A 13,449-nucleotide genomic window follows, 5' to 3' on the forward strand; every position below is an offset into this window, starting at 1 on the left:
CTGCTGACAGCTTCCCATCTAGGCATCTCTTTCCACCGGCTGAAGGAGGATTTTGATATCACAAACCCAGGACATTGGGGGGGAAGGGGTGATCAACTTTTCGCCTGAATACCACAGGCTTGGCCATTCAGGCTTGGCCGTTGAGATCCATTTGCATGACTGAGGGGGTGGTGATGTGTAAGGCGCCAGCACTAGCTGCTTCTCTTAGAAAATGCTTTGGAATTAGTGATTGCCCTTTCTCTTGCTGTAACTCAGCCATTTAGTTTCATCTTTGTTTTGTCTGATGCCTCCCTTTGTCAGTTGTGCTAGCTGCAGATTTCTGTGTAAATGAAGTCTTGTTGTGAGGTGCTCATATGCTAAAGGCCTTCCTAACCCACTTAAGCCTCCAACTGCTGTTTACTCTAGAGCCAGGTGCGCTCCGCGCATAACAAAGAAGGGGAGATGTGAAGGTTGTAAGTTCAATTCCGTGTGGACGGTCTCGGGCGGGTAAAGGTGGGAGCTTCTAAATCTTAGAGTTCTTACGAGGCCCCCCAGGAAAACAGCAGGGAATCGACAAGGTCAGACTGAGCTAGCTCGGCTAGCTCGGGTATTTCCGCCTCTTCCCGGGAGATATGTGATGGGTGGAGCCTCCCTGCTCTTGAGGCTGTCCCGGATTGGACACACCTGTTGTCTCCTAACAGGCTCGATATTGATATGTAAACTACGTGACAGAGGGCTTAAGTAGGTCCAGGAAAGCCCGAAAAATCCTCTTGGGCGGAGGGCCACGTGTGAGCTTATTAGGCTCCCCATTTTCCTCTCTCTTCTCTCCCCTCCCCCTCTCTCCACGCTTGTACTTCTACTTCCAATCTCTTATTGTAAGATCTTTGCCTCCTTGGGAGATTCTCTTTCCCTCCTAAGGAAGAATTCCCCTGAATTCTAGACCCTGAAATAAAGCTCAACCCTTGTTCGACTCTGGAACGTCCTTTCTCTCATACAAGCATCCGGTTTGGCCAACCGAAGACCTCGGGAGGTGAGGTAAGAAGATTCGGGTAGCCCTCAGGCCTCTAGGCCTCGCAGTTAAGTCTTCATGATATAAAAAAAGGCAAAAATTGGACCTTATAATCTCCCCATCTATGCAAATACTGAGAAAACTCACAAGAATAACAAATATTGTCTTTTCATGTAGGAATGTAAACCATTCAATGTTAGAAACTCCTTTATGTTTTCTCTTTCCTGTTTACCTTTTCATGCTTCTCCTGATTCTTGTGTTGGAAAGTCAAATTTTCTATTCAGTTCTGGTCTTTTCATCAAGAATGCTTGGAAGTGAAGCCAAGACAGCAGATTAGAAATATGCACATACACTAACTCTTCCCCCGCAGTACATAAGATACCTGTAAGGAATGACTCTCAACAAATTCTAGAGAAGCAGAAGCCACAGAACAACAAAGTGGAGAAGGTTTCCAGCAAAGGGTGACCTGAAAGGCCTACAGGAAAGGTCTCTCACAATGGACTTACTAAAGTTGAACTGTTTACATTCCTGCATGAAAAGACAATATTTGTAACTCTTGAAACTTTTTTCAGTATCTGGGTAGTTGGTGGGATTATCCACACACATCCAAACATACACTCACAACCACAAACACACACACATAGAGAGAAAGAGGGTCCTACATGTTTTCTCTTTCCTGTTTATCTTTTCATGCTTCTCTTCATTCTTGAGTTTGAAAGTCAAATGTTCTATTCGGTTCTGGTCTTTTCATCAAGAATGCTTAAAAGTCCTCTACATGATTGAATGACCATTTTTCCCCTGAAGTATTATACTCAGTTTTGGTGGGTAAGTGAATCTTGGTTTTAATCCCAGTTCCTTTGAGTTCTGGAATATCATATTCCAAGCCCTTTGCTCCCTTAATGTAGAAGCTGCCAGATCCTGCATTTTGCTAGTTTTCTTTCTGCAATACTCAAATTGCTTGTAATATTTTCTCCTTGACATGGGAACTCTGGAATTTGGCTACAGTATCCTTGGAAATTTGTTTTTTCAGATATCTTTCAGGAGGTGATGTGTGGATTCTTTCAATATTTATTTTGCCCTCTGCTTCTAGAATATCAGGGCAGTTTTCTTTGATAATTCCATGGAAGATAATGTCTTTGCTCTTCTTTTTTTTTGATCATGGTTCTCAGGTAGTCCTATAATTTTTAAGTTGTCTCTCCTGGAATTATTTTCCAGGTCACTTGTTTTTCCAATGAGAGATTATACATTATCTTCTATATTTTTATTCTTTTGTTTTGTTTTGTGATTTCTTTGTTTATCATAAAGTCGTTAGCTTCCACATGTTCAATCCTAATTTTTAAAGAAGTATTTTCTTCAGTGACCTTTTGAACCTCTTTTGCTATTTGGCTAATTTTGCTTTGTAAAGTATTCTTCTCCTCGTTGGCTTTTTGGAAGTCTTTCACCCATTGAGTTAGACTATTTTTAAAGGTGTTATTTTCTGTAGCATTTTTTTGGATCTCCTTAACAAGCTATTGACTTCCTTTTTTTGATTTTCTTGAAGCATTCTCATTTCTCTTCCCAAATTTTCCTCCACCTCTCTTACTTGATTTTCAAAATCATTTGTGAGCTCTTCCATGGCCTGAGACCTTTGCATATTTATTTTGGGGGTTTTGGATGCATAAGCCTTGACTTCCTCTGATGTTATGCTTTGTTCTTCCTCATCTGAAAGATGGAAGAAAATATATGTTCGCCACAAAAGTAACCTTCTATATATTGTGTTACCTTTTCTCCCTTTTTTTTGTTGAATTTTCCCAGCCGGTTTCCTGACCTCTGTTAAGAGAAGGGTATATTCTGGGCACCTGTATATTCTCAGTTCCTCCTGTGGCACAATCAAGGGAAAGGTGTTTACTCCTCTCCTGACCTGAACTCTGGTCTGGGAGCAACCAAAAATTTTTTGCCAAGAATCTGCAATTGAATTTCCTCTCCAGTGCTTCCACCAGGTCCACCACCAGTGCTCCTCTTCACCCCTGGTGGAGCTCAGGGCTGAAGATCAAATTAGTGACTCAATCCCCCAGGGGCTTTAGGCTGAGATCTCCCAGGGTTGCCACTCAGGGCTGAGATTCAATCAGCCCTTCAATTCCCACAGGGGCTTTGGGTGGAGGGCTGTCTGTACCAAATTCAGGTGCTGTGCTGCTCACAGTCTCCTCATCACAACAGAAGGAAAGCTGTGCAGCTGGGGTGGAAATGAGAAGGGGCAGCTGGGACATGGTGATACCAAGAGAGTGGAAGCCTCCAAACTCAACAAAGTCCTCAGCAAGGAAGTGATCCTTTCTGCTGCCTGTGAGAGGAACCACATTCCAGCTTTGACAGAAACTGGCTCTGTGTTTGCTTTTGGAGAGAATAAGATGGAGCAGCCAAACCGATGCCATAGCCAATACCAAAGTGACTTGTGGGGCTGAATTCAGTATGATAATGGACTGCAAAGGAAACCTCTATTCCTTTGGGTACCCTCAATATTGTCAGCTGGTACACAATACAAACAGGAAGTTCACTACCAGGCCTCAGATGATAGAATATGACTGTGAGTTGTTCCATTTAGGTAGCCATTTTCACTGAAAAGAAAACAATGGACAGATTTTGCAAATCCCCAATGTCATTGTCTGAGACATAACCTGTGGCACCAATCACACGCTAGTTCTAGACTTTCAGAAACATGTTTTCTCTTGGGAGGTTGGAGAGGATGTCCCTCTGGGCTACGCAGAGCAGAAAGTCCCTTGCCTGGTGAAGTTCTTTGATTTTACCCCTATGGGGCTACACAAATCTACATTGGCTACACTTGCTCCTTTGCTGTCAGTGAAATTTGTGGCCTGTATTTCTGGGATGCTACCAGCACTTCTCAGAAGTCTGCCATGTATCCAAAAGCTGTGTAGGAACTCTGCGGTTGGACAATTAGAAGCTTAGCATGTGGGAAGAGTGGTATTATCTTGCCTGCCAAAGAGAACACCATCAACTGGGGCCCCATTCCAACCTTCAATGAACTGGGCTCTGGTGACCACAAGTCCAAGTCTTCCAGCACAGCCCAAGAAGTGAAAAGCCTGGATGGCATTTACACAGAGCAGGTTGCATTGCCTACTTGCACTCCTTGGTGATCCTGAGGGACCACTGAAAAAGAAAACAGAAAAAACTTCACTGACTATAATTCCAGCATCCTATCCTAATGCCAGAGGCAGCAAGGCTGCCAGCGGGTCTGTCTTCAGGCACTTCCAGGCAGCTGACATTGCCAATGCTCACTGGCACACAAAGAAGACAGATTCAGGAAAAGGTGGCCCTAAGCTGCTATTTCTTAGTCTTCTTGAGGTTCCAATTTATCAGCAAATTCAATGCTTACTACCGATTTACCGTAGGATCGCCAAAGGTTTTGTCTCTCCCTTTCTCTCTTTTCTGCCTTCTCCTACCACAAATGTTTAATTAAAATATTTCCTCTTAGTTGATGAGTTAGCATTCCTAAAAAACAAACATAAAAAACCCCTCCTTCAAAGAGCATCCATATAAAAATTCCCTCTTCCAAGAATGATATTTTTAACAAAGTCTCCCTCTTTCAAAAGCATCCTCTTTACCCAAATGAGAAAAGATTCCAGAGAGGTTCTTTGCAACTAAATACACTTATTCATGCAAGTTTTCCTTTCCTATTGAATCTAGCAGTGACAATTTACAGGGCTAACTCTTGTGTTAATAACCTAACCACTGAACTTTTATTTATTTTCCTTAGTACGTTTTATCTAGAACTGACATTTCATCATAGAAAGAATATCAGCCTTTTTTAAAGCTTTGAAACCCAGAACCGACTTATGGCAGAATACATGACTGCCAATATCCTGTCACTTTTAAGAGATGCTGAAAGACTTCTCAGCTCAAAAGCCATACTTCTCAGCCAGCTAAAAGATTTCAACCTTCTATCTTTCCAGAGTCACAGAATCAATATTGGAAGGAAAACCCAACATTCTTCCCAGCTAATTCATAGAATTTATCAACAAAGAGACTCTTCAACAATTCCCCAATCAATGATTATCACAAACCTTTGAAGATCACCAGTACGGGGAAAATCAGACATGATGATGTCAGGAATTCCATGGCATTTTGGAGAGCGCTCATTAATAGAGAGTCTTTTCTTTGCATGAAGCTGAAAACTTTACAATTTATTGCATAGGAAAAGTGGGTTTTGTTTCCGGAAGACACTCTTTATATCCAAGCACGTCTGGGGAAGGAGGGAGTACATTAATACTTGGAGCTTAGTTGAGTTTCTCTGGTTTCTGGTTGTCCCCTAGGGATACATGGAAGGCTGTGAATGAGACATAGACCTGATAAATTTTGATGTCATAAGGCTAGGTCAGAGGCAGGGAAAAGGGGAAGAAAAAGGGAGAAAGGAGGATAAACAACTGTTGGGGGTGTAAGCTCAGTTCCATGTGGACAGTCTCGGGCGGGTAAAGGTGAGAGCTTCTAAAACTTAGAGTTCTCATGAGGCCCCCCAGGAAACAGCAGGGAATTGAGGAGTGAGATCTCGTGTATTTCCGCCTCTTCCCGTGAGAACGTGATGGAAGAGAGCATCCCCGCCCTCGAGACTGGCCCGGATCTGGGCACACCTATTGTTATCTCACAGGCACGGTATTCAGGTGCAAACGATACGGCAGGAGAGCCTAAGTAGGGTCAGGAAAGCCTGAAGGCGCTCTTAGCGCTGAGGGGCCCTTACAGGACAGAAGGCCCCTTTTCCTCTCTTCGCTCTTCCCTCCCCCCTCTCTCCCCACTTCCACTTCTGCTTTCATTCTCTTACTGTAAGATCTTTGCCTCCTTGGGAGATTTCTCTCTGTCTCCTAAGGAAGAGTTCCCCCTGCACATGTAACCAGGACCCTGAATAAAGCCTAACCCTTGTTCGACTCCGGAAAGTCTCTTGTCTCATACGTTTATCCAGTTTGGCCAGCCGAAGACCTGCGATAGGTAAGGTAAGACTCGGGTAGCCCTCAGGCCTCTAGGCCTGGCAAACAACATCTCAGGATATTGTGAAAATCCAGTTACCTTTGGGAAATGACTGAATGGTAGCTAGTTGGCCCAGGCAGTAAGGTTGCTGAGCCCAAAGTCGGGGACACCAGAGTCCACATCCTACCTCAAACATTTACTAGTTGGGTTACCCTGGACAAATCATATAACTTCAATTTCTTTGTATGTAAAATAGGGAAAATAATAGCACCTCCATCACAGAACTCTTATGAACATCAAATGAGATAACGTGTGCAATGCACTTTGCAAACCATTAATCCCTATATAAATATTAACATTATTATTGTTCTAAAGTGAATTTTCATAAATTAAATTCTCTTTTCTTACTTGCTTTTTTGTCTTATTAGCATCATTCAGATATACATTTTCCTAGGTTCCAGTCTGTGAAAAATTCAAAATTAATATTTTTGTGAGCAAACACAAGTGTACTAGGGAAGTCACCTGTTTAAAGAAACCCTGCATTGGTTCCTTTAGAAAGAAGGAAATTCCCACGAAATGGCTGGTTTGATAAGTTCTAGTTTCCATTACAGTGTAAAAGGATGTTTAGGGATTCTTTGATAGAAAAATGGTGACTGTACCTTGAGCCACCCTGCTCTCCTGGCCTTGGCTGCTATCAACAGAGACTGGTACCAGAAGACTATCCCTACTAAATAATAATTGATATCAGATGCAACCAGTTACAGACAAGGCAGGTCAAGGAAGAATGAGGTCATGTTGTGTGGCTTTCATTCTGCTTTAATCACTCAGCTACTCCCTTACTTGACCTGAGTCTTGTCTCTAAGGTTCAAAGCCTTGAAGGAAGGCAGACAAAAAGGAATCAATTGCTTTCTAATTAGCCACAGTGTATCTGCACAGGGGTGATGTTGGCCAATGTCCTATGCATGTGATCTTCCTAATATAGACCCCTGAGTGTTCCAGTCTGGATTACTGTGTCCCCTCCCTCCAGTCATGTTTAACATTTCATGAATAGGTTCACAGATGAGCAGAGGGTGTTAGTCAAAGGGTAATCACTTATACTGGAGGAAGGCAGTATATATCCCTTAGACCTAACTTGGTTCATAGCCATTATCATCCATCTTACTGCACTGGAATAAGACTTTCAGGTAAGCATTTTTTATCCATGTGATACTCTTGAGTGTGGGTATGATGGGTGGGGGTATGTGTGGGGCAGAAGTTGAGTGTCATTGATGGGGAATGGGGAATCTCAATAGAGAGATGGATAAAACACTTCCTAAGTTATTTGCTTGTGTTAGGCTCCAAGTTATAACTACAGTTTGACAATGTGGGTGTGGCTCCAAGGAACTGTAGGCCTCTTATTCTGCAGTACCCTGAACCAACACAAGACAACCAGCTCCTGCTTTCAAATCTAACCACTATGCAGAGATGGCAGGAAGGTTCCTCTCTATCTTTGAGTATATGTGTGTATCATGGCAGGAAATAAAGACACTAATTCAAACATCATATGTGCAAGTCCTTTAGCTAGATGGAAATAACTAATCTCTCTAGGCTGTAATGCTTTCAAAGGACCTTTCTGCAGCAACCCTCTGAGGTGGGTAGCCTAAGTTTCCTGGTCCTCTCCTTGGGTTTGCATTTAAATGACGTATAGCTGTTCAGAATTGTCACCCTCACTCTTTCCTTTAGTCATCAAAGGCAAAAGTCAAGATGAGCAGGGATGACTAAGGAGGCGATAGATGACCTTTATCTTGTCAGATCATAGTCTTTTCCAGGCCTCAGCTGATCTGAGGCAAGAGCTAGGTAAGAAGTAAGACAGAGGATGGTGTAATTTACCATTTACTACCACAAAAGTATCAATCTTGAATTAACTAATTTGCTTGAGGGGAAAGGGAGAGGATATGGAGTAGATCCTGCCATAGTTAGTGTAAGAAGTGAAAAAGGCTGCAGAAAAATAAAAAACAACAGGCTGTTGCTTGCCATTTGGTGAAAGGATAGAACACCCTCAAATACAATTGCAGGCAGCTGGCCTGAGTCAGGTGCTTCCTGCCAGCTCTAAGATTCTGATTGGGGTTCTTCAGGGATTGGTCAGTTTTCCCCTTATTATGTAAGCATTGTCACTGGATACCATGGGAACACAAAGAGACCTGAGAGCTCAGAAAGGGTCTGCCTGAAGAGGAAGAGCACAGACTTCCAAGGAGCTCTTGGGGTAGGGGGAGCAAGAGGAGAAAATGTAGAAAACAAAAGAAGTTGTGGAATTAGAGCTAAATAAATAAGAAAAAAAAGGAGGAGGAAGAAAAAATAAATGTTGATGGTTCATAAAAGCAGATTTTGAGGTGCAAGGAGGAAGCAATGGATTAGCAAAAAGAAAAAAAGGAGAAAAAAAAGAGGAAAAGAAAATGAATAAGAAAAAGCAAATTGAAGAGGAGAAAGAAAAAACCAAGAAGGAAAAGAGGAAGTTGAGAAATAAAAAGATAGAGTGATGGGGAAGAGAAAGCAGAAAACTAAAAAGGAAGAGGCACAAAAAGGTCACAAAAGAAGAAAGATATAAGAAGAAAGACAAGACAAAAGGTAAAGAAAAGGAAGGAGAAAGCAGGAACTGGAAAGAGAGAAGGAAAGGATGAAAAAGTGGAGGAGGAAAGGGAGAAGATTAAGAAGAGTAATATGTTGAGGAGAAAGGTGAGGGATGGGAAGACAAGGAGAAGGAAAAGCAGGAAGGCAGGAGGAGCAGGAGGAGGAGGAGGAGGACAACCTCACCAACAACAGGGGAAGAAAAATGCATGGTCAGGCACTTCCCATCAGAGGGAGGGGTCGTGTAGTCTTTGAGAGTCCCTTTTTATTCCTCTTGAGACCAAGAGTTTAACACTCGAGCAGCAGGACTTATTTGGTTCCTGGAGGTTTTCCCACCTTGCTTGGGGCAGCCTTACTTTTGCTCAGGAAGGCCTTGGTTGGGAGTGGTAGTGGCAGTCGCCTCTTGTCTCTCATCGTATCTGTGGTGACAAAGACATCAATGTGGGACACCCTTGATTGTCATCAGATGGGTGAGTTATTGACCCACCATGAGATTCCCTAGAGCTGGGGCCTAGGTCTCAGCTAGAATCCAAAACAACTTTCAGTACATGGGTAGGTAGGGGGGCAGGATGGGTGATGAGTGTAGGGGGAAGGTTAGAAGGGATAGGGGAGATTGGGAGGGGGTTGTGAGGGAAGTTCTGGTGGCCTACCTTGGCTGACTCATGGGCATTGAACCATTTTTCTCTTTTAAGTAAATGATCCATTTTCACCTCTACAGTGTAATGTTACACAATTGATCACAAAAAATTACTAACATGCTATCCCTCCCTTATCCCAGTTGGCTTGAATGAGCTTACATTTATATGTTATTTTAAGACTTTCAAAATCCTTTCCACATATTATTTAATAATAAACATGCCTTGATTCTTTGTGGAAGAAACTCAGAGAGCATGGGGGTTCATTAGAATAAGTTTCAGTAGACGTGAATCCTTGCTGATTATCTCTGCTGCCAAAAGGCCAACCCTGAGGGAGTAAGCTGAGTTTAGCAATGAAAAATGTATGTGAATGAGAGAAAAGAAAGCAGGATATGACATATGCTTCTTGCTGCTGCTTTTAAAAGGTCTAGGTAGGTCTAAATTGTGAGGGGAAGGGGACAATATGGTCAAGTATCTAACTGAGGAATATCCCATTAAGTATGGAAAGTTTCTTCTTATTTCAGAATCTCTTATCTTGTGCTTGAATTGGTATCGAGAATTTAAATCCATGCCAATAAATACACCTATTCATGCAAGTTTTCCATTCATATTGACCCCAACGGTGACATTTTACAGGGGGAGCTATTGTGCTAATAGCCTAACAATTGAATGTTTATCGCTTTTCCTAATTAGTAAATTTTATCTAGAATTGACATTTAATCATAGAAGGAATATCAGCCTTTTCTAAAACTTTAAACCAGGAACTGACTTAGGGCAGAGTGCTTTGCTGCCTATATCCTATGACTTTGAAGAGATGCTGAAAGACCTCTCCCCTGAAAATCCATACTCCTGTCAGTCAGCTAAAAGATTTCAACCTTTTGTCTTTCCAGAGTCATAGAATCAATATTGGAAGAAAAAACCAAAGTTTCATCAGCAAAGAGATTATTCAACAATACCCCTCTCAGTGGTTACGTCAAACATGTGAAGATACCTCTGTGGTCAAGATTACCCATGATGCCCTGAGGAACCCATTGCATTTTGGACAGCCCTCATTATTAGAAAGTCTTTCTTTTCATGGAGCTGAAAACTCTCTACAATTTATTCCCTAAGGTAAATCGATTTTGTTTCTCACAAACAAACATGTCTGGGGAGGGGTGTATACATTAACACTTGGAGCTTAGTTGAGTATCCTTGGTTTCTGGTTGTACCTGAGGGGGACAGGGAAGGCTGTGAATGGGACATAAACCTGGTAAATGTTGGTGTCATAAGGCTAGGTTGGAGGCAGAGGAAAGTGTACGAAAAAGGGAGGAAAGAGGATAAATAACATCTGAGGATATTGTGAATATACAGAGCTGCCTTTTGGGAAATGAAAACATGGTAGCTAGGTGGCTGAGATGGTGAGGGTGCTGAGCCTAGAATAGGAAGACCTGAGTTCAAATCCTGCCTCAGATGTTTACTAGCTGAGTTACCCTGGACAAATCACTTAACTTCTCTTTCCTTCTACGTAAAATAAGGACAATCATGGCGCCTACCTCACAGGGCTCTTATGACCATCAAATGAGATAAGCTATGCAGTGTGCTTTGCAAAACTTTAAGCCCTGTATGCACGGTAACTCATTATTTTCTGTACATAAAATGAATTTTCATAAAGTAAATCATGTTTTCTTATTTGCCTATTTGTCATATCAACAACATTCATAAATACTTTATCCTTGCTTCCAGTTTGTGAAGAACTATACATTAATATCTGTGTGAGCAAATACGAGTGTACTATGGAAGTCACCTTAAAGAAACTCTGAACTGGTTCCTTAGAAAGGAGGAAATTACCACTAAATAACTGGTTTTTTATGTCCTAGTTTCCTTTAAATTTTAAAGGGATCTTTAGGGAGTCTTTGATAGAAAAATAGTGACTGAACATTGAGTCATCCTGCTCTCCAGTCCTTTGCAATTGTCAACAGAGAGTGGCACCCAACAGCCATTCCTACTAAAAAGCAATTGATATCAAATGCAGCCAGTTGTGTGACTTTCATCCTGCTTTCATCACTGAGCTGCTCCCTTGCTTAAAATGAGTCCTATCTCTAGGGTTGAAAGCCTTGAGGGAAGGTAGAGAACAAAGAATCAATTGTTTTCTAATTAGCCTAAGGGTATCTGAACAGGGGTCCTACTGGACAAGGTTCTGTGCTTGTGAACTTTTTAATATAGAACCCTGAGTATTCTAGTCTGGATTACTGTGTCCCATCCCTCCAGTTATGTTTTGACATTTTATGAACAGGTACATAGAGGAGTAGAGGCTGTGGGGTAGAGACTTATGCTTCAGATAAGTGATATACATCACTTAGCCCTAATTTTCTTCATAGTCATTTTCTTCCATTTATCTCCACTGTAATAACACTATTCACCTAAGCATTTTTTATCCATGTGCTACTCTAGAATGTGGGTATGAAGGATGGGGGTGGAGTATGGGAAATTCAGTGTCATTGATGGGGAATGGGGATATCTCAATAGAGAGATTGATAAAATGCTGGCTAAATTCTTGTTTGTCTATGTTAGGCTCCATGCTATAACGAAATTTTATTAATTTGGGTGTGGCTCCATGGAAATGTAGGCACATAATTCAACAGTACTCTGAGCCAACAAAATCTAACCAAGTCCCCCTTTCAAATCTATCCACTTTGCTCAGATTGATGTAAGGTTCTTGCAGTGTGTCCATCTACCTTTGCATCTCTGTCTGTGTATCTTGGCAGGAAATAAGAATTCTAATTCATACATGCATGGTGCAAATCCTTTAGGTAGGAGGAAAAAACTCTAATTTCGGTGGAAATGTTGATGGGGAACAGAAAAGAGATTTTGAGACTGCCTGGAGGAAGAAACAGATTAGGAAAAAGAAGGAAAGGAGAAAAAATAGGAAGAGAAAATAAAAAAAAAAAAGCAAATTGAAGAAAAGGAAAAATCAAGATGAGACAGAGGAAGCTGAGAAAGAAAAGAGAAAAAGTGATGAGGAAGAGAAAACAGAAAGGAAAAAAGATAGAGGCACAAAAAGGTGAGAAAGAAGATAAAGGTAAGAAGGAAAAGAAGGCAAAAGATAAAGAAATGAGAAAGCAGGAACTGGAAAGAGGAGGAAAGGATGAAAAAGTGGAGGAGCAAAGGGAGAAGTAGAGGAATATGGTCAGGAGGAAAAAGATGAGGGAGGGGAGGACAGAGAGGAGGAAAAGCAGTAAGACAGGGGGTGGAGGAGGAAGAGGAGGAGGACAACCACACCATCTACAGGGTCAGAAAAAGGCATGGCCCGTCACCTCCCAGCAGGGGGAGGGGTTTTGTGGCCTTTGACAGTTCCCCTCCCCTCCTTTGGGGCCCAGGACTTTAGCACTCAAACAGCAAGACTGAGTTTGTTTCTGGAGGGTTCCCTACCTGGCTTGAAGCAGACAGCTTTTTGTCCAGGAAGACCTTCATCATTCCAGTTGGAAGTGGTAGTGGCAGTTGCCTCTGGTCTCTCATTGTATCTGAGGTGACTCAGACATCAATGTGGGACCCCCTTGATGGTCATCAGATGGGTGAGTTATTGACCCCACCATGAGATCCCCTATAGCTGGGGCCTAGGTCTCAGCTAGACTAACAAACAACTTTCAGTACCTGGGGAGGTGGGGGGGGCAGGTTGGGTGATGAGTGTAGAGGGAAGGTTAGAAGGCATAGGGAAGACTTGGAGGGAGTTGTGAGGGAAGTTAAAGTGGCCTAGCTTGGCTGACTCATGGGCATTATTACTATTTTTCTCTTTTAAATAAATGATCCATTTTCACTTCTACAGTGTAATGTTATACAATTGATTACAAAATTTACTTGCATGCTGTCCCTCCCTTACCCCGGTTGGGTTGAATGAGCTTACATTTATATGTAACTATAAATATTTCAAAATCCTTTCCATATTTTATTAAACAATGAACATGGCTTTATCTTTGAGGAAGAAACTCAAAGGGCTTGGGGATTCATTAGAATAAGTTTCATTAGATGTGAACCCTCAGCCAAGTTTAAAAGCTTGTGAGTTGCTCAGGGGCCACTTCATGGTGAGATTTTTCTCTCTAATATTTTATTTCACAATTGATAGGCCTGTGTGGAAACCTCTAGTCAATGGTCAATGAGTTTTGAAGAATTTTTTCCACACTGAAAATCTTCCTGATTATACCCGTTGTTCTCTTGTGTGTCCACATGCCAAGATGTATTGCTCATTTCATTTGAATATTGGGCTCCCCTTGTTTTGGAGATCCTGTGGTCTACAGA

At 41.9% G+C, this 13,449-nt stretch overlaps 1 pseudogene; it reads left to right on the top strand.

Moving 5' to 3' along the window:
- Positions 1–3,439: 3,439 nt before the first annotated feature.
- LOC140502309 (protein RCC2 pseudogene) lies at positions 3,440–4,185 on the top strand (annotated as a pseudogene).
- The last annotated feature ends 9,264 nt before the right edge of the window (positions 4,186–13,449 follow it).

Source organism: Notamacropus eugenii, chromosome 4, assembly GCF_028372415.1.
Source record: "Notamacropus eugenii isolate mMacEug1 chromosome 4, mMacEug1.pri_v2, whole genome shotgun sequence".
In the NCBI taxonomy this organism is placed as follows: Eukaryota; Metazoa; Chordata; class Mammalia; order Diprotodontia; family Macropodidae; genus Notamacropus; species Notamacropus eugenii.